Raw genomic sequence first — 21,874 nt, forward strand, 5'->3', positions numbered from 1 at the left:
GCTGATGAAATGAATGTGAAATTGACCTGTTTTTTAAAAGCTTGAATGATCTGGGAGGGTAAGTGGAATTTTGGAAAATATGGTTTAAATCCTTGGAATAGAAGTTTGGGAACCTTTCAGAAACTTGTTTCATGACACCAATTTACTTCCAACACTGTGAATAGTGACACACATTAAATGAAGCAAGCGTTGGCTGCCAACTTTGAGCTGGCCCTATTATTTTCTAGTCAGCCTATCTAGACATTTGCTTGCAAACTGGCATTATTTTTTAGCAAAATTTGTTTCTAATATCCTATTGTTTAACTTCCCATAAACCACATTTTTTAAGTACAAATAATTTTTTTTAATCTCCACAAACGAAAAGGTGATTTTAAAGTATAAACACCAGGGTTATTGGGTAAAAGTGACTGCAGGATACACGGTACTAGGAACTTCAGAAGCCTAAGGATTTTGGTGGAGACACTAATTCAGACACACTAAGACACCTCTTGAGGGGGAATAGCCCTCATGCAGACCTAGGAAGTGTGATATCTAGGCCGTGAGCCCTCCTACTCCGTCACAATCACTGACTCTTCAGTAATGTTTTGGGGTCAGGGGAGACTGTATGTAAAGACCCCAGAAAGGATCAGTGTGCAGCCTGGAGTCTGAAGGGATCGATATATTATAGATACTTGCTTGTGTTTGCCCCACTTTTATCCCTATCATTCTTCTCATGAAACCAAAACTCAATCCCAGGGGCATGGCAACTACAGTAATCAGACTGTTCTGTCTGACTTCTACAGTAGGACACATAAACCATCTGAATAGACCCTTTGATACTGTGCCCTTCTCCCTCCCATAGACAAAACTGCAGCCAGTACTAGACCCGAAACCTGCAGACTAAGAGTTTGTCAAAAGTCTAGAAAGTGCTGTCAATACCATGAAAAACTAGCCTGCAGAAGAGAAGACACAGAATCAAAAGCAAGAAGTTAAGAAAAAGAAAAATTCCAGGTGAGTAGAATTCAGACAACTGAGATCAATGAAAAGACGAGAGCTTTTCACAGTGGTTCACGCTGTTTTAGTCGTAGCTATGTTAAAGTCACATTGACCTGAATCAGTGTCTCCACCTAAATCCCTAGGCTTCTGAAATTCCTAGTACCCTGTGTCCTGCAGTCCCACTGACGCAATAACCCTGCTGATTCTCCTTTATTGCCCCCTTCTCATTTGTTGAGAGTTCTGATTCAGAGTGACTCTCAAGGGCAGAGTAGGAAACCCCACCGGGATTTCCAAGGCTGCCGATCTTTATGGAAGCAGCCAGATTCACTTTGTCCTGGGGAGTTGTGTGATTGTTTTCTAGCACCAAACTTGCAGTTAGCATCCAGATGCTTAAACCCCTGCACCAATAGGCTTTCTGTTTGAGTTTTAAAGTCATCCACTGCTATTAAATATTTTCTGATATATAGTGATTAATTGGACAGAGCAGAACTGATCCCTATGGTTTGTGAGGAATGAAAAGCCTCACCTTGTTGAGACTGATATATTCCTGAATCTGCTGGTGTTACATTTGGCAGTGAGATCGGTGAAACTTTTTGAATTACAATATTACGGAAATAAAACCAATTTCTCATGGAAAATTCTGGTGACACAGCTACTGATTCCCGTAAAGCGTATCAACGCATGTCAAGTAAACTCCGCTGGCAATAATGAGACTCGAGGTAATTGTGGGGTCAAGGAATTAATATAGGTAGAGACATGAGTAAAGAGAGGTTTGCACAGCTACATGAGTGTCAAAGTGTGTTAACTTTAGAGAAACAAATCGACAGAAACCGCTTTATCAAGAAAATTTTAGTTGAATGTTCAGTGCACATCAAGAAAACATGCCTCCCCATAACTGCCAAAGCTCACAGTCCCAACATTGTACTATGTGCACCAACAATTCATAAATCATTCACCATGTCACAAAAGAGACAGAATGAGACACATATAGGGCAGAATCCAAGTCAGTGAGGGTATATTTTCTCAAGAGTGGTGGGGATCTCCACAATGCTTTGGCAAAATAGTGCTGCAACATGATGTCTAAGTGGCTTCTTTTGCAAGATTACTCAAAGGAAGTAAGCATTGGAAGCAAAACGTTGAGAGGTGACATCATCTTCACCCTGGACTGTCCTTTATGAAATAAGAAACACTTTTCTTGGAGTAGCAGACCTCTTCTTTCTCCTGAGATAGGGGCTAATTGTTATGAATTTTGACCATTTGGTTAGCAGCCCAAAGTCTCACCCTCTCCACCACCAGTTCTCATGATATGGGTTACAAACAGGGAAAAGGAAGAGTGGCAATCGAGGTAACTCCAACACCTGGCGGCCCTCTGTCTGTCATAGAACTCTGCTCCATAGGTTTCTGAGATCTGAGAGATTGGAAGTATAACACCAGGGCTTTCTTCTAAGGCACCTCTGTGTGGATTTAAATAGCCTGTCTTTTGCTTAGCAGCCCAACACCTTAACTTTAAATAACCTATAGGCATGATTAATTGTTTAATTTACTAACCATAAAGTGGATGATGTGGGGAGAACTATAAAACACATTTTCCAGAAAAGGAAACGGAGGCACACTAAGACACCGCTTCAGGTGGAATTGGCCTCATGCAGACCTTAGATGTGTGATTTCTGGGCAGTGAGCCCTCCTACTTAGTCACAATCACCCACAGCTCAGAACTGTTTTGGAGTTAGGGATGACTGTATGTAAACACTCCTAGAAAGGATCAGTGTCGAGGCTGGAGTTTGAAGGTATTAATATATTAAAGATACATGCTTGTGTTTGCATCCCTTTTATCACTATCATTCTTCTCATGCAACCAGAGCTCAGTCCCAAGGTGATGGCAACTACAGTAACCAGACTTTTCTGTCTGACTTCTACAGTAGGACACATAGACCATCTGAATAGACCCATTGATCCTGTGCCAATCTCCCTCCCATAGACAAAACTGCAGTCAGCACCAGACCCGAAACCTGCAGACAAAGAGTTTGTCAAAAGTAAAGAAAGAGCTGTCAATACTCTGAAAAACTAGCCTCCAGAAGAGAAGATACAGAATCAAAAGCTTCAAGTGGAAAAAAAAAAGCTGCAGGTGAGTGGAATTCAGACAACCGAGAGCAATGAAAACACCAGCGCTTCTCAGAGTGGTTCATGCTGGTTTAGTGGTAGCCAGGTCCAAGTCACATTGGCCCGAATCAGTGTTTCCACCCAAATCCCTAGGCTTCTGAAACTCCTAGTAACTTGTATCCTGCAGTCCCTATTACCCAATAACCCTGCTGATTCTACTTTATAGCCACCTTCTCGTTTGTTGAGACTTCTGATTTAGAGTGACTCTGCAGAACAGAGTAGGAAACCCCACCGGGATTTCCAAGGCTGCGGATGTTTATGGGAGCAGCCAGCTTCATCTTTGTCCTGGTGAGTAGTATGTTGGGTTTCTAGCACCAAACTTGCAGTTAGCATCCAGAGGCTTAAACCCCGGCACCAATGTTGTTTCTGTTTGTGTTTTAGTCTTCAACTGCTATTAAATCTATTCTGATATATAATTATCAAGTGGACAGAGCAGAACTGAGCCTACGGTTTGTGAAGAGTGGAAAGCCTCACCTTGGACCTGGGGATTTCAAACTTTAATCATGTGGACAGAGCAGAATTGATCCCTAAGGTTTGTGGGGAGTGTAAAGCCTTATCTTGGTCCTGGTGGTTTCAAACAGCTGACCATGCAGTTAGCAGGCACAACACACTATACCCCCTCTGCTCCTCAGTGTGAGGGCTCAACAAAAAAATCACTGCTATCAATTCAGTTCTGAGGTTAGTGTCCCTCTGGATCACAGTAGAGCTGTGTCTGTGGGTTTCTGAGATTGCAGATCTTTGTGGAAATAGAAAGCCTCCTCTTTCTCCAGAGAAGCATCTGGTGGTTCGAACACTTGACCTTAGAGTTAGCAGCCCGTCATGTTATCCACTTACGCAAGTGTGCTGTGTGAGGAATAAAAACCAAACCAAACTCACTACCATGGAGTTCATGTTGACTCCTAGTGACCACTTTGGATAGGGTAGAACTACTCCTGTGGGGTGCTAAGGCTGTAACTCAATGAGTGTAGACATCCTCAACCACCTCCCAGGTGAGGACTTGTGGAGGAAAAATATTACCTAAGGTGGTTAATGGAAGGATGTCTAGAGTTTGTCCCCTGAGGAGCAAGCCCTAATGGCCATCGAGGCAATGCTCATAACATTCTTTCCCAGTGGCACCAGCAACCTGGTTGGTGGAGACTATCTATGTAATCTAGAGCCTGCATAGTGTCACAGAATTAACAGGTGAAAATGGAAAGCTTGAGTTACATTCCTTTTCATTGGTTTCAATCCATATAGGAACAGTGAATCATGCTACAAGAGTGAGCAAAGAACTATAGGTGAGGTGAGAGCTAGCTACCTGGCCATTGGTCACGTCTCCGGGAAGAAAAAGGTGTTGGTTTAAGCTTAGCAGTTGCCTGAATGTTGACCCAAACATCTGAGCAGGGTGGATCCAAGTTGCATGTAGTCTTGCTGCCTAACACTGTTGGAAGTGCATCTCTAAAACACTCACTGCCATCGAGTTGAGGGTGACTTATAGTGCCACCATGGGACAGGGTAGAACTGCCCTTGTGTATGTTTTGGTCCCTGGAACAATTTTCTGGGAGTAGCAGACCTCTTCTTTCTCCTGAGATAGGGGCCAATGGTTATAAATTTTTGACCATCCAGATGCTTAAACCCCTGAACCAATAGAGTTTCTGTTTGAGGTTTAAAGTCATCCACTGCTATTAAAGCTATTCTGATATAAAGTGATCAAGAGGACAGAGCAGAACTGATCCCTATGGTTTGTGGGGAGTGGAAAGCCTCACCGTGATGAGGCGTATGCATTCCTGAAGCTGCTGGAGTTACATTAAGAGGTGAGATATTTGAAACTTTTAGAATTACAATAGTACGGATGGAAGAGGAATTTCTCATGGAAAATTGTGGTGACACAGCTACTGATGCCAGTAAAGATTATCAACGCAAGTCCAGTAAACTCCTCAGGCAATAATGAGGTGCAAGGTATTTGTGAGGTCAAGGAATTTATATCGGTAAAGACATGTGTAAAGGGAGGTTCGCACAGCTACATGATTGTGAACGTGTGGGAACTTTAGAGAAACAAATCCACAGAAACTCGTTTATGAAGAAAATTATAATTGAATGTTCAGTGCGCATCAAGAAAATATACCTCCCCATAGCTGCCAAAGCTCACAGTCCCAACATTGTGCAACAACAATCCAAAAATCTTTCACCATGTCACAAAATGAGACCCATATAGGGCAGAATCCAAGTCAGTGTGGGGCATATCATCTCAAGAATGGTGGGGATCTCCACATGGTTTCTGGAAAAATAATGCGGCATCAGGATAAGTCCACGTGGCTTCTGTTGCAAGATTATTTGAAGGAAGTAAGCATTGGAAGCAAAACGTTGAGTGGTGACATCATCTTCACCCTGGACTGTCCTTTATGAAACAAGGAACACTTTTCTGGAATTAGAAGACCTCTTCTTTCTCCTGAGATAGGGGCTAATGGTTCTGAACTTTTATACATTTGTTTAGCAGCCCCATTGCACACCCTGTCCACCACCAGGCCTCCTGATGTGTATTACAAATCGGGAAAAACAAGAGTGGCAATCAAGTTGACACCCACGCCTGGCGACACTCTGTCTGTCATAGAACTCTGCTCCATAGGTTTCCCAGGGCTGAGAGTTTGGAAGTATAACACTAGGCCTTTCTTCTACGGCATTTTTGGGTGGATTTAAATAGCCTGCGTTTTGCTTAGCAGCCAAGCCCTTAACTTTAAATAACCTATAGGGGTGATTAGTTAATTAATTGACTAACCACAAAGTGGATGATGTGGGCAGAACTACCAAGCCCATTTTTCAGAAAAGGAAATGGAGGCACAGTAAGACACCGCTTCAGGTGAAATAGCCCTCATGCAGACCTAGGAAGTGTGATTTTTAGGCAGTGAGCCCACCTACACAGTCACAATCACTGACTACTCAGAACTGTTTTGGAGTCAGGAGGACTGTATGTAAAGATCCCACAAAGGATCAATATTCAGGCTGGATTCTGTAGAGATCAATGTATTAAAGATACTTGTTTGTGTTTGCATCACTTTTATCCCTCTCCTTCTTCTCATGCATCCAAAATTTAGTCCCTGGGGGATGTCAACTACAGTAACCAGACTGTTCTGTCTGACTTCTACAGTAGGACACATAGTCCATCTGAATAGACCCTTTGATTCTGTGGCCCGCTCCCTCCCATAATCAAAACTGCAGCCAGCACCAGACACCAAACCTGCGTACTGTGAGATGGTCAACAGTCTAGAAAGAGCTGTCAATACCCTGAAAAACTATCCTGCAGAAGAGAAGACATAGAATGAAAAGCTATAAGTTAAAAAAAAAAGCTGCAAGTGAGTGGAATTCAGACCACCGTGACCAATGAAAACACTATAGCTTCTCACAGTGGTTCAAGCTGGTTTAGTCGTAGCCAGGTCCAAGTTACATTGGCCTGAATCAACGTCTACACCCAAATCCCTAGGCTTCTGAAACACCTAGTACCCTGTGTTCTGCAGTCCCTATTACTCAATAACGCTCCTAATTCTACTTTATAACCACCTTCACGTTCGTTGAGACTTCTAATTCAGAGTACCCTTCAGGACAGAGTAGGAAACTCCACCTCGATTTCCATGGCTTCGGATCTTTATGGGAGCAGCCATCTTCATCTTTGTCCTGGGTAGAGTTCTGGTGGGTTTCTAACACCAAACTTGCAGTTAGCATCCAGATGTTTAAACCCCTGCACCGATAGGGTTTCTGTTTCAGTGGTAAAGTCATCCACTGCTATTAAATCTATTCAGATATAAAGTGCTCAGTTGGACAGAGCAGAATTGATCCCTACGGTTTTGAGGAGTGGAAAGCATCTCTTTGGTGAGGCCTATATATTCCTGAATCTGCTGAAGTTTTACATTTGGAGGTGAGATATTTGAAACGGTTTCAATTACAATAGTATGGAAATGAAAGCAATTTCTCAGGGAAAATTCTGGTGACACAGCTACTGATGCCAGTAAAGCGTATCAACACATGTCAGTAAACACCTCTGTCAATAATGAGGCTCGAGGTATTTGTGGAGTCAAGGAATTAATAGAGGTAAAGACATGTGTAAAGGGAGCTTCGCACAGCTTCATGAATGTGAAAGTGTGGGAACTTTAGAGAAACAAATCCACAGAAATTTGTTTCTGAAGAAAATTTTAATTGAATGTTCAGTGCGCATCAAGAAAACATACCTCCCCATAGCTGCCAAAGCTCACAGTCCCAACATTGTACTATGTGCACCAACAATTCAAAAAACTTTCACCATGTCACAAAAGAGAAAAAATGAGACCCATATAGGGCAGAATCCAAGTCAGTGTGGGGCACATCATCTCAAGAATGGTGGGGATCTCCACATTGTTTCTGGTAAAATAGTGCTGCATCATGATAAGTCCACGTGGCTTCTTTTGCAAGATTACTTGAAGGAAGTAAGCATTGGAAGAAAAACTTTTAGTGGTGACATCATCTTCACCCTGGACTGTCCTTTATAAAAAAGGAACACTTTTCTGGGGGTTGAAGACCTCTTCTTTCTCCTGAGATAGAGGCTAATGGTTCCAAACTTTTAACCATTTGGTTAGCAGCCCCATGGCACACCCTGTCCACTACCAGGCCTCGTGATGTGTATTACAAATAGGGAAAAGCAAGAGTGATTATCAAGCTGACACCCACTCCTGGCGACCATCAGTCAGTCATAGAACTCTGCTCCATAGGTTTATAACGGCTGAGAGTTTTGAAGTATAACACTAGGCCTTTCTTCTGAGAAACCTCTGGCTGAATTCAATTAACCAGCATTTTGGTTAGTAGCCAAGCCCCTTTTCTTTAAATAAAATATAGGCGTGATTATTTATTTAACTGACTAACCTCAAATTGGATGATGTGTGGAGAATTATCAAACCCATTTTCCAAACAAGGAAACTGAGGCACACCAAGACACCGCTTGAGGTGGAAGAGCCCTCATGCAAACTTAGGAAGTGTGACATCTAGGCAGTGAGGCCTCCTAATCATTAACAATAACCGACTCCTCACAACTGTTCTGGAGTCAGGGGAGACTGTCTGTAAAGACCCCATAAAGGATCAATGTGCAAGCTGTATTCTGGAGGGATCAATGTATTAAAGATACTTTCTTGTGTTTGAATCCCTTTTATCCCTTTCATTCGTCCCCTGCAACAAAAACTCAGTCAAGGGTGGATGGCAACTACAGTGAACAGACCGTTCTGTCTGACATCTCCAGTAGGACAAATAGACTATCTGAAAAGGCTCTTTGATTCTGTTGCCCTCTCCCTCCAATAGACAAAATTCCAGCCAACACCAGACCCCAAACCTGCAGACTAAGAGTTTGTCACAAGTCTAGAAAGAGCTGTCAATACCCTGAAAAACTAGCCTACTGAAGAGAAGACATAGAATCAAAAGCTACAAGTGAAAAAAAATGGGTCCACGTGAGTGGAATTCAGACAACCAAAATCAATGAAAACCCTAGAGCTTCTCAGAGTGTAAAATTGCTTTTACTTCTGTACTATTGTAATTCAAACAGTTTCCCATATCTCACCTCCAAAGGTAACTCCAGCAGATTCAAGAATATAAAGGAAGATGCAATTATTCTGGTGTTTCTCTTGCCTCTAGTAAATGTAGCCTCAATCAGTTTTACTATTCTCAGTTCATCCCTAGATTTTCAACTTCTTAGATGTGAAGGAAATCATAAAAACCCCCATTTCACAGGCTGCCTTTTGTATGGCCTCACCCAGATTTACGTTTTTCAAATTTTAGAGTGCCTCAACATGGGTTTTTCTTTGGTCAAAGAGCATTATACTTTCCGATCGTCAGTTGTTTATGGGAAACTTTACATCCTGCAGGTTCCCATATAGAATAATTACATTAAACAATGGAGTTTTATGTGTCTTACAGTTTTTCACAACAGGTGATGCTCACTGATATTGTTACCTTATCATGCCAAATGGCCAAGATGCACAGGTGGTAATAATTGAAGGGCGGAATGATTCATGCATTGGTCACTTTAGCTTTGCAGGTTCTCGAGTATCTTGATTTTGAAATTCAGTATAGTGAGATGATGCCTTAGCCAGTTAAATTCTACTGCTTACAAGACTCACGTACACCCAGACATATCTAAGCAGAAGCCACATTATCTATGTGAAACAGCTTTGGGTGCTTCACAGCTCTATGCAGATGTCCACCAAATATGAGATTACTTCCCTTTCTCTGAATTGGCTTTTACTAGCAGTGAGCCTCATTATATTTCTCTTTGTAGACCGTTAAAGACTGTGTAGATTTTGGGGGTTTATGGGATAATGGTGGGCTTATGAGATTAAGAAGATCTTGTATGGAAGTTTTCTTGATGTGCATTTAATATGTAATTACAACTCTCTTTTATACACGTGTGTTTGTGGATTTCAACATCTAAAGTGAACAGATTAACACATTCCCATAGCGGAGTGAACCTCCCTTCCATCATGTCTATAGGTGTTTATACTTCCTATGGGCAGCTGGACAGTAATTCATCTGGGGAACGTCTGGTAAACAAGGACAATAGTGCTTCCCCAGGTTTCTGGGACGAAGGACCAGGCCATTGGTTACCTTTATAAAAGAATCTTGAAATATCCTAGTGATGTCAGTTTCTGGGATCATAGAGGCTTCCTCTTCCTCGTTTGGTCTTGTTGGGAGATGCTATCAAGTTGGTCTGCTTCAAAGCAACCCCCATGTACAGGACAAGGAAATGCTTCCCAGTCCTGGGTCACCCTCTTATCGTTGTGATGTTTGAAACCATCGTTGCAGGTCCCGTGGCCATCCATCCTGCAAACGGCCTGCCTCTTTGTCACTGGACCACGCCTTTAATCTGACCAGATGGGTTCGTCATCTTGCCCTCTCTCTGACAAGGGTCTGCCTTGGTTTACTAGTCCTCCACTACCTGACAGTGTTTCCATGATGAGCATAAGGTTTTCTATGGTGAATTCCTTCATCCTCAGTGTGTCTCTGGGTGGCACAAACAGTTAAGAGCTCAATTCGTAACTAAAATGATCATCTGAACCCATATGGTGGTACCTCAGGAGACAGACCTGGTGGTCTGCTTTTGAACCCTCACCCAGCCATGCAGCCCTATCTAACATGGTTCAGTTTGGCTCTGGACACATGGTAGTTCCATGACTTGGAATCTACCCCACAGTGACTGTTTGGATGAAAGGTATTCAGGCCCTGAGTTATGACCGTCCCCATCCTGACGATTCTGTCATGAGGCAGTCCTGACTGAAGTAAAATAACTCATGATGATAGCTTTCTATTTTTTTCCCCCAGAGGTAGTAAAAAGACTTTCTTAAGAAGGTATTGAAGTCAAAAAATGAAACTCTTGATACAATTTTCTTTCACCCTTTAAGTCGGCTTTGCAAATATATATCAGTGATTTAGCTGTAAGATCCAAGCTCCGTTATTTTATTTAAAAATATATTTTAGTTCTTAAAATTTAGTCCATAAAGTACATATTTCCCTGTAAATTCCCTACATATACAGAGGAGGTAAAAAATAAAAACAAACAAGCACAAAATATAAAAATGCCAACACAACATAAAATGTGAGCATCTTTTTATAAATTGTAAAAAACCAACAAGAGAAACCAATGTTGTGTGTGTTTGCTAATAATTAAAAAAGGGTAAAAATCTCTGGATGGGGGACTCCCGCCCCCTGGCTTTACTCATCTCATGATCATTAGTATGAGGGGCTTGAATACATTGGATAAAAATTTACAGTTACTACAAGGAAGAAAAGGGTAGTGGGGTCATGGGGCATTAATCCACCCAAGGGGAGGGTATTGTTTATATCTCCACAGGGAAAGTGGGACCAGACTTCAACCCAGTGTCGCAAGGTGTGAATGCAATATCCCGGCGTGGAGTAGGGAACCAGTGGAGAGGTCTGGGAGGCTGGCCCCAGCACCATAAATTAAGTGGATTCCTGCCCCTCCCCCGAAAAGAATTTGTTCCAAAGGACGACATTGACTCTGCAGCTCCGGGAGATGAACATGTCTGATCAGAGCACACGGGAGAAGATGAAGGGACAGGAGGAGAGAGTGGAGCACAGCCTGGCCCACCAGGCCGTGATGATGATGTTCCTGAGTAGAGCAGCCAGTCCACAGAGATAACAACATGGCTGGCCCCACTATGAGAAATGATGCCAATCAGTGACTAAGGGCAATACAGGGGACAGCACCGGAGACACAGTGTGGTAATTACACCTGACCAGATCCCACCACACCGAGGCAAATCACTGGGGGAATGCAGCGGAACAGAAAGGGAATGGAGTGGCAAGTTCCCCCAGGGAATGCTGAAAGTGGACTTTGGGGCCAGGGCGTGGTGCCCCAACAGACTGGACCGGAAAACGCTCCTAAGGGCCAGCAAACGATCCCTGAACTAACTACAAGCTTTTCTCTTGTGAACTGTTTTGTTCTTTTCTTTGTCAGGGGTTTGTTTTTGTTGTTTTGTTGTCTGGTTGTATACTGTAGCTTTGTTTTCCTCTGTCTTGTTTTCGTGCATGTTAGTGTCTCCACAGGTCTGTCTGAATAGGACAAGCTGGATGAACTATCTGGAGGAAGAACAACAGGACCGACAGTTCCGGGGGGACTTGGGGGGGCGAGGGGGGGTAAGGAAGTGGTGTTAACAAACCCAGGGACAAGGGAAAAACATGGGACCCCAAATGGTAGAGAAGGGGGAGTGGCAGGCCTGGTGGGAAATGATCAAGGGTAAGGTTGCTTAGAGAAGAGGTATACACTAGCCCAGGTGGCGACGAAGCATGGTAGTAGGGCAGGAGGAAAGTCAAGGGAGATGGAGGAAAGAGCTAGGAGTCAAAAGGCATTCATGGAGGTCTAGACAGAGACATGTACATGCAAATATATATATAGGAGGATGGGGAAATAGATCTATGTGTCTATATTTATAGGTCAAGTATTAAGGTGGCGGGAGGACCTTGGGCCTCTACTCAAACACTCCCTCAATGCATGAATACCTTCTTTTATTAAATTGGAACTCTATGATGCTCACTCTCCCGACACAACGGCTGGAGCCAAAGTGGGTGAACAAGTAAATGTGGTGAAGAAAGCTGATGGTGCCCGGCTATCAAAAGAGATGGTGACTGGGGTCTTAAAGGCTTGAAGATAAACAAGTGGCCATCTAGCTCAGAAGCAACAAAGTCCACATGGAAGAACACAACAGCCTGTGTAATCGAGTGGTCCCGAAGGGATCAGTTACCAGGCATCAAAGAACAAAAAATCATATCATTGACTGCACACCTCCATGATAGGATCGCTGAAGACAAATGGGTGCATAAGCAAATGTGGTGAAGAAAGCTGATGGTGCCCGGCTATCATAAGAGATAGTGTCTGGGGTCTTAAAGTCTTGAAGGTGAATAAGTGGCCATCTCGCTCAGAAGCAAAAAAGCCCACATGGAAGAAGCACACCGGCCAGTGCGATCACAAGGTGCCAAGGGACCAGGTATAAGGCATCATGCAAAAAAAATGATATAAGTGTGTGTATGTATGTGTATATATGTGTATATGTATATATATACCATATTAAATGAAGGGGGAAGTGCAGAGTGGAGACCCAAGGCCCAAGTGTCGGCCAATGGAGATCCACTCATAGAGGGGTTTAGGAGAGGTGATGGGTTAATTAGGGTACGAGGTAGTACCGATGAAGAACACAGCTTTCCCCAAGATCCTGGATGCTTCCTCCCCCCAACTACCATGATCCGAATTCTACCTTGCAGGCCTGGATAGGACAGAGGCTGTACACTGGTACATATGAGGGCTGGAGGTACAGGGAATCCAGGGTGGATGATACCTTTAGGACCAAGGGTGTGAGGGACGATGCTGGCAGAGTGGAGGGTGAGTGGGTTGGAAAGGGGGAACTGATTACAAGGATCCACATGTGACCTCTTCCCTGGGAGAGGGACAGCAGAGAAGGGGGGAAGGGAGACTCTGGATAGGGCAAGATATGACAAAATAACGATGTATAAATTACCAAGGGCACATGAGGGAGGGGGGAAAGGGGAGCGAGGGAAAAAAAAAGAGGACCTGATGCGAGGGGCTTAAGTGGAGAGCAAATGCCTTGAGAATGATTGGGGCAGGGAATGTATGGATGTGCTTTATACAATTGATGTATGTATATGTATGGATGGTGATAAGAGTTGTATGAGTCCCTAATAAAATGTAAAAAAAGAAAAGAGGAGAAAAAAATGATTAGGGCAAAGACTGCAAAGATGTGCTTTATACAATTGATGTATGTATATGTATAAACTGTGATAAGAATTGTATGAGCCCCAAAAAATTGTTTAAAAAAATTTACAGTTACAATGACATCTGATTTATGTGTTATACCATGAGTGCATGGTACTTATGGGAAACTTTCTAAAAAGAGAAAGAAAAGCAAATGGACATAAAGCAGCTCATCATAACTTTAATACAGCACAACTCACAGATTGTGTTTTCAGGAGCTTTGAACTGATATGAGCCAATTCAGTGTGGGCTAATGAAATGAATGTGAAATTGACCTGTTTTTTTAAAGCTTGAATGATCTGGAAGGTTAAATGGGATGGGGGAAAATATGCTTTAAATCCTTGGGTTTGAGATTTGGGAACCTTTCAGGAACCTGTTTCATGACACCAATTTACTTCCAACACTGAGGATAGTGACATACATTCAATGAAGCAAGTGCTTGGCTACCATTTTTGAGCCGGCTCTATTATTTTCTGCTCAGCCTATCCAAACATTTACTTGCAAACTGGCATTATTGTTTTAGCAAAATAAGTTTCTAATGGCTTATTTTTTAAATTTCCATGAACCACATTATTTAATAACAAATAATTTTTTTCAATCTCAGCAAATGAAAAGGTGGTTATAACCTATAAACACCAGGGTTATTGGGTAAAAGGGACTGCAAGACACAGGGTACTTGGACTTCAGAAGCCTAGGGATTTGGGTGGAGTCATTGATTCAGGCACACTAAGAAACCGCTTGAGGTGGAATAGACCTCATGGAGACCTAGAACTTGTGATTTCTAGGCAGTGAACCCTCCTACTCAGTCACAATCACCGACTCCTCAGAACTGTTTTGGAGTCAGAGGAAACTGTATGTAAATACCACAGAAAGGATCAGTGTGCAGCCTGGAGTCTGAAGGGATCAATATATTAAAGATGCTTGCCTGTGTTTGCATCACTTTTATCCCTATCATTCTGCTCATGCAACCAAACTCAGTCCCAGGGGGATGGCAACTAGAGTACCACACTGTTCTGTCCGACTTCTACAGTAGGACACATAGACCATCTGAATAGACCCTTTGATTCTGTGCCCATTCTCCCTCCCATAAACAAAACTTCTGTCAGCACCAGACCGAAAACCTGCAGACTAAGGTTTGTCAAAATCTCAAAAGTGCTGTCAATACCCGGAAAAACTAGCCTGCAGAAGAGAAGACACAGAATCAAAATCTACAAGTGAAAAAAAATTCCAGATGAGTGGAATTAAGACAATCAAGACCCATGGAAACACTATAGCTTCTCACAGTGGTTCATGCTGGTTTAGTGGTAGACAGGTTCAAGTCATATTGGCCTAAAACAGTGTCTCCACCCAAATACCTAGGCTTCTGAAATTCCTAGTACTCTGTGTCCTGCAGTCCCTATTAAACAATACCATTGCTGATTCTACTTTATAGCCACATTCTCATTCGTTGAGGTTTCTGATTCTGAGTGACTCTGCCAGACAGAGTAGGAAACCCCACCGGGATTTCCAAGGCTGCGGATCTTTATGGGAGCAGCCAGCTTCGTCTTTGTACTGGGGAGTGTATGGAGGTTTTCGAACATCAAGCTGGGAGTTAGCATCGAGAGGCTTAAACCGCTGCACCAATAGGGTTTCTGTTTGAGTTGTAAAGTCATCCACTGCTATTAATTCTATTCCGTTATATAGTGATCATGTGGACAGAGCAGAACTGATCACTATGGTTTGTGAGGAGTGGAAAACGTCAACTTGGTCCTCGTGGTTTGAAACTGTGATTAAGTGGACAGAGCAGAACTGACCCCTTTCATTTGTGAGGAGTGGAAAGCCTCACCTTGGTCCTGTTGGTTTCAAATGCTGACCATGCAATTAGCAGGCAAAACACAATCTTCACCCTAGGCTCTTCAGTGTGAGGGCGCAACTAAAAAAATCAATGCTATCAATTCAGTTCTGAGGTTAGTGTCCCTATGGATCACAGTAGAGCTGTCTCTGTGAGTTTCTGAGATTGCAGATCTTTGTGGAAATAGAAAGCCTCCTCTTTCTCCAGAGAAGCATCTGGTGGTTCGAACTGTTGACCTTACAGTTAGCAGCCCGTCGTGTTATCCACTTACACAAGTGTTCTTTGTGAGGACTCAGAACCAAACCAAACTCACTACCTTAGAGTCCATGTTGACTCCTAGTGACCCTCTTGGATAGAGTAGAACTGCTCCTGTGGGGTGCTGAGGCTGCAACTCAATGGGTGTACACATCCTCTTCCACCTCCCAGGTGAGGACTTGTGGAGGAAAAATATTACCTAAGGGGGTTAATGCAAAGGTGACTAGAGTCTGTCCCCTGAGGAGCAAGCCCTACTTGTCATCGAGGCAATGCTCATAAAATTCTTTCCAAGGTGGTAGCAGGAGCAACAACCTGGTTGGTGGAGACCATCTATGTAATCTAGAGCCTGCACAGTGTCACAGAATTAACAGGTGAAAATGGAAAGCTTGAGTTACATTCCTTTCCCTTGGTTTCAATCCACATGGGAATAGGGAATCATGCTGCAGGAGTGAGCAGAGAACTATAGATGAGGTGAGAGCTAGCTACCTGGCCACTGGTCACGTCTCCAGGAAGACAATGGTGTTGGTTTAAGCCTAGCAGTTGCCTGAATGTTGACCCAAACATCTGAGCAGGTTGGATCCAAGTTGCATGTAGTCTTGCTGCCTAACCCAGATGGAAGTGCATCTCTAAAACACACACGGCCATCGATTTGAGGGTGACTTATAGTGCCACCATGGGACAGGGTAGAACTGCCCTTGTGTATGTTTTGGTGGGTGGAACACTTTTCTCGGAGTAGCAGACCTCTTCTTTCTCCAAAGATAGGGGCCAATGGTTATAAATTTTTAACCATTTTGTTAGCAGCCCCATATTACGCCCATTCCACCACCAACCTGCTGAATTGTGTTAAAGTAGGGGGAGAAAGTGGCATTCTAGGTGACTCCAACTCCTGGCGACCCCCTGTCTGCAATAGAACTCGGCTCCGTTGGTTTCCCACGGCTGAGAGTTTGGAACTATAACACCAGGCCTTTCTTCTGAGGGAGCTCTGGATGGATTCAAATAGCCAGCCTTTTGCTTAGTAGCCAAGCCCCTTAACATTAAATAAACTATATGCATGATTGGTTATTTAATTGACTAACCACAAATTAGATGATGTGGGGAGAATTATCAAGCCCCTTTTCCAAACAAAGAAACTGAGCACACTATGACACCGATGGAGGGGGAAGAACGCTCATGCAGACCTAGGAAATATGACATCTAGGCAGTGAGCCCTCCTACTCAGTCACAATCACCGTCTCCTCAGAACTGTTTTAGAGTCAGGGGAGACTGTATGTAAATACCCCAGAAAGGATCAATATTCAGGTTGGATTCTGGAGGGATCAATGTATTAAAGATACTTACTTGTGTTTCCATCACTTTTATCCCTATCATTCGTCTCCTGGAACCAAAACTCATTTTTGGGGAGGATGGAAACTGCAGTGAACAGACCGTTCTCTCTGACATTTCCAGTAGGACAAATAGACCATCTGAAAAGGTTCTTCGATTCTGTTGCACTCTCCCTCCCATAGACAAAATTGCAGCCAGCACCAGACCCCAAACCTAGAGACTAAGAGTTTGTCACAAGTCTAGAAAGAGCTGTCAATACACTGAAAAACTAGCCTGCAGAAGAGAAGACATAGAATCAAAGAGAAAAAAAAACGCTCCAGGTGAGTGTAATTCAGGCAACTGAGACCAATGAACACATTAGAGCTTCTCACAGTGTAAAATTGCTTTTACTTCCATATTATTGTAATTCAAACAGTTTCACATATCTCACCTCCTAAGGTAACTCCAGCAGATTCAAGAATATAAAGGAAGAGGCAATTATTCTGGTGTTTCGCCTGCCTCTAGTAAATGTAGCCACAATCAGTTGTACTATTCTCAGCTCATCCCTTAGATTTTCAACTTCTTGGAGGTGAAGGAAATCATAAAATCCCCCATTTCACAGGCTGCACTTCTGTGTTGCCTCATCCAGAGTTACGTTTTTCATTTCTAGTGTGCCCCAACATCGTTTTTTCTTTGGTCAAAGAGCATTATCATTTCCCATCATCAGTTGTTTATGGGAAAATTACATCCTGCAGGTTCCCGTATACAACAGTTACATTAAACAATGGAGCTTTGTGTATCTCCCTGTTTTTCACAACAGGTTATGCCCACTGATATTGTTAGCTTATCATGCCAAAAGACCGAGAAGCACAGGTGGTGTTAATCGAACAGTGGAATGATTAATCCATTGGTCACTTTAGCTTTGCAGGGTCTCGAGCATCTTGACTTTTGAAATTCAGTCCAGTGAGGTGTTGCGCTAGCCAGTTAAATGCTACTGCTTCCAAGGCTCACGTACACCCAGACATATCTAAGCAGAAGCTAAAAAATCTAACTGTGCAACAGCTTTGGGTTCTCAACCGCTGTATGAAAAGTGCACAAAATATGAGATTGTTTCCCATTATCTGACTTGTCTTTTACCAGCAGTCAGCCTCATTCCATCTCTTTTGTAGATGGTTGGAGGCTGTGTGGATTCGAGGTCATATGGGATAATGGTGGGCTTATGAGATTAAGAATATCTTGTAGGGAAGTTTTCTTGATGTGCATTTAATATGTAATTACAACTCTCGTTTATACACGTGTGTCTGTGGATTTAAACATCTAAAGTGAACAGATTAACACATTCCCATAGCGGAGTGAACCTCCCTTCCATCGTGTCTGTAGGTATTTATACTTCTTATGGGCAGCTGGACAGTAATTCTTCTGGCAAATGTTTGGTAAACCAGGACAAGGGTGCTTCCCCAGCATTCTGTGATGAAGGGCCAGGCCATTGGTTACCTTTATAAAAGACTCTTGAAACGTCCTAGTGATGTCAGTTTCTGGGATCATAGAGGCTTCCTCTTCCTTGGTTGGTCTTTTTGGTAGGTGCTATCCAGTTGGTCTGTTTCAAAGCAACCCCCATGTACAGGACAAGGAAATGCTTCCCAGTCCTGGGCCACCCTCTTATCGTTGTGATGTTTGAAACCATCGTTGCAACCCCAGTGGCCATCCATCCTGCAAACGGCCTGCCTCTTTGTCACTGGCCCACCCCTTTAATCTGACTAGATGGGTTAGTCCTCTGGCCCTCTCTCTGACAAGATTCTGTCTTGGATTACTAGTCCTCCATTACCCGACAGTGTTTCCATGATGAGCATAAGGTTTTCCGTGGGAATTCCTTCATCCTCAGTGTGTACTCAGTCTGGAAACACTGCTGCACGCTTTGTTCTTTGCATGACATTGCTGGCATTGGAAATACTAGTGACCTAGACTCTGACCTTCCTTTCTGTACCTAGCTACAAATGGACAGATAATAAACATGTCACAGTTTATCACCGGTCCATGTACCACCCTTGAAACAGCACTGGGTTAGATAATAAATCGCGAGGTGTCCTGCACTAGGAGCTGGAGCCCTCTGGCTGAGTGGTTACAAACACAGGCCGCTCAAGGGGAGGAAAGGTGGCTTTCAATTTCAGTAAAGAGTTAACAACCTCACAAACCCAGATGGGCAGTTCTTTCCACCTGCAGCCGCCATCACTGCACTTGTTTGATAAGATGGATAAGGACATTGTGGATTTGTGTGGGACATATGGGCTCATGTTGGACTTGTATACTTGGGCTGCACTTGGTTGGGATGTTTTCTCCATGTGCATTTACTCTTTATCTAAAGCTCTCTTTTATACATTTGAGTTTCTGTGGATTTATTTCTCTAATGTACTCAGACTAACACAACTAATATAAAAAAAAGGCAGGACACAAGTAAGCACCCGTTTCTGTTTGGGAAAGACACTTAATAGGGAAAAGCTATTTTCCTCCATGCCATCTCTGGGTGGCACACACAGTTAAGAGCTCAATTCGTAACTAAAATGATCATCTGAACCTGTATGGTGGTACCTCAGGAGACAGACCTGGTGGTCTGCTTTTGAACCCTCACCAAGCATTGCACGCCTATCTAACACGGTTCTGTTTGGCTCTGGACACGTGGTAGTTCCATTACTTGGAATCTACCCCACAGTGACTGTTTGTATGAAAGGTACTCAGTCCCTGAGTTATCACTGGCCCTATCGTGAAGATTCTGTCATGAGGCAGTCCTGGCTGAAGTAAAATAACTCATGATGCTAGCTTTTTATTTTCTTTTTTTCCCCCAGAGGTAGTAAAAAGACTTCCTTAAGAAGGCTTTGAAGTCAAAAAAGTGAAAATCTTGATACAATTTTCTTTCACCCTTTAAGTCGGCTCTGCAAATATATAATCAGTGATTTAGCTGTAAGATCGAAGATCCGTTATTTTATTAAAAATAAAATATATTTGTCCTTAAAATTTTTTCCATAAAGTACATATTTCCCTGAAAATTCCCTACATATACACAGGAAGTAAAAAATAAAAACAAACAAACACAACATATAAAAACGCCAACACAACATAAAAACTGAGCATCTTTTTATAAATTGTAAAAAGCCAACAAGAGAAACCAATGTTGTGTGTATTTGCTAATAATTTTAAAAAGGTAAAAATCTCTGGATGGGAGACTCCCGCCCCCTGGTTTTACTCATCTCACCATCATTAGTCTGTGGGGCTTGAATACATTGGATAAAAATTTACAGTTACAATGACATAAGATTTATGTGTTATAGCATGAGTGCATGGTACTTATGGTAAACTTTCTAAAAAGAGAAAGAAAAGAAGATGGACATAATGCAGCTCATCATAACTTTAATACAGCACAACTCACAGATTGTGTTTTCCGGATCTTTGAAATGATATGAGCCAATTCAGTAGTGGGCTGATGAAATGAATGTGAAATTGACCTGTTTTTTAAAAACTTTATTGACCTGGAAGGCAACATGGAATGGGGGGAAATATGGTTTCAATCCTTGGATTAGAGATTTGGGAACCTTTCAGGAACCTGTTTCATGACACCAATTTACTTCCATCACTGTGGATAGTGATACACATTCAATGAAGCAAGTGCTTGGCTGCTGACTTTGAGCCGGCTCTATTATTTCCTGCTAAGCCTATCCAGCCATTAACTTGCAAACTGGTTATTTTTTTTAGCAAAATGAATTTCTAATGGCTTATTTTTTAATTTACATAAACCACATTATCTACTAACAAATAATTGTTTCAATCTCAACAAAAGAAAAGGTGGTTATAAAGTATAAACACCAGGGTTATTGGGTAAAAGGGACTGCAGGACACAGGGTAGTAGTAAATTCAGAAGCCTAGGGATTTGGGTGGAAACACTGATTCAGGCACACTAAGACAATGCTTGAGGTGGAATAGCCCTCATTGGAGACCTAGGAAGTGTGATTTCTAGGCAGTGAGCCCTCCTACTCAGTCACACTCACCGACTCCTCAGAACTCTTTTGGAGTCAGGGGAGACTATATGTAAACACCCCAGAAAGGATCAGTGTGCAGGTTGGAGATTGAAGGGATCAATATATTAAAAATACTTGCTTTTGTTTGCATCAAATTTATCCCTATCATTCTCATGCAACTTCTTATTCAGAGTGACTCTGCAGGACAGAGTAGGAAACCCCACCGGGATTTCCAAGGCTGCACATCTTTATGGGAGCGACCAGCTTCATCTTTGTCCTGGGGAGAGGTCTGGTGGGTTTATAACACCAAACTTGCAGTTAGCATCCAGATGTTTAAATCCCGGCACCAATAGGGTTTCTGTTTGAGTTTTAAAGTCATCAACTGCTATTAAATCTATTCTGATATAAAGTGATCAAGTGGACAGTGCAGAACTAATCCCTAATGTTTGTGAGGAGTGGAAAGCCTCAACCTGGAGAGGCCTATATATTCCTGAATCTGCTGGAGGTACATTTGGAGGTGAGATATTTGAAACATTTAGAATTACAATAGTATGGACAGAAGAGGAATTTCTCACGGAAAATTGGGTGACACAGCTACTGATGCCAGTAAAGCGTGTCAAGGCATGTCAAATAAACTCCTCTGGCAATAATGAGGCTCGAGGTATTTGTGAGGTCAAGGAATTAATATCAGTAAAGACATGAGTAAAGGGAGGTTCGCCCAGGTACATGAGTGTGAAAGTGTGGGAACTGTAGAGAAACAAATCCACAGGAAGTCTTTTATGAAGAAAATTTTAATTGAATGTTCAGTGCGCATCAAGAAAACATACCTCCCCATAGTTGCCAAAGCTCACAGTCCTAACATTGTACTATATGCACCAACAATCCAAAATTCTTTCACCATGTCACAAAAGAGACAAAATGAGACCCATATAGGGCAGAATCCAAGTCAGTGTGGGGCATATCATCTCAAGAATGGTGGGGATCTCCACATTGCTTCTGGCAAAATAGTGCTGCATCATGATAAGTCCACGTGGCTTCTGTTGAAAGATTACTTGAAGGAAGTAAGCATTG

This window comes from Tenrec ecaudatus, chromosome 7 (genome assembly GCF_050624435.1).
Source record: "Tenrec ecaudatus isolate mTenEca1 chromosome 7, mTenEca1.hap1, whole genome shotgun sequence".
Classification (NCBI taxonomy): domain Eukaryota; kingdom Metazoa; phylum Chordata; class Mammalia; order Afrosoricida; family Tenrecidae; genus Tenrec; species Tenrec ecaudatus.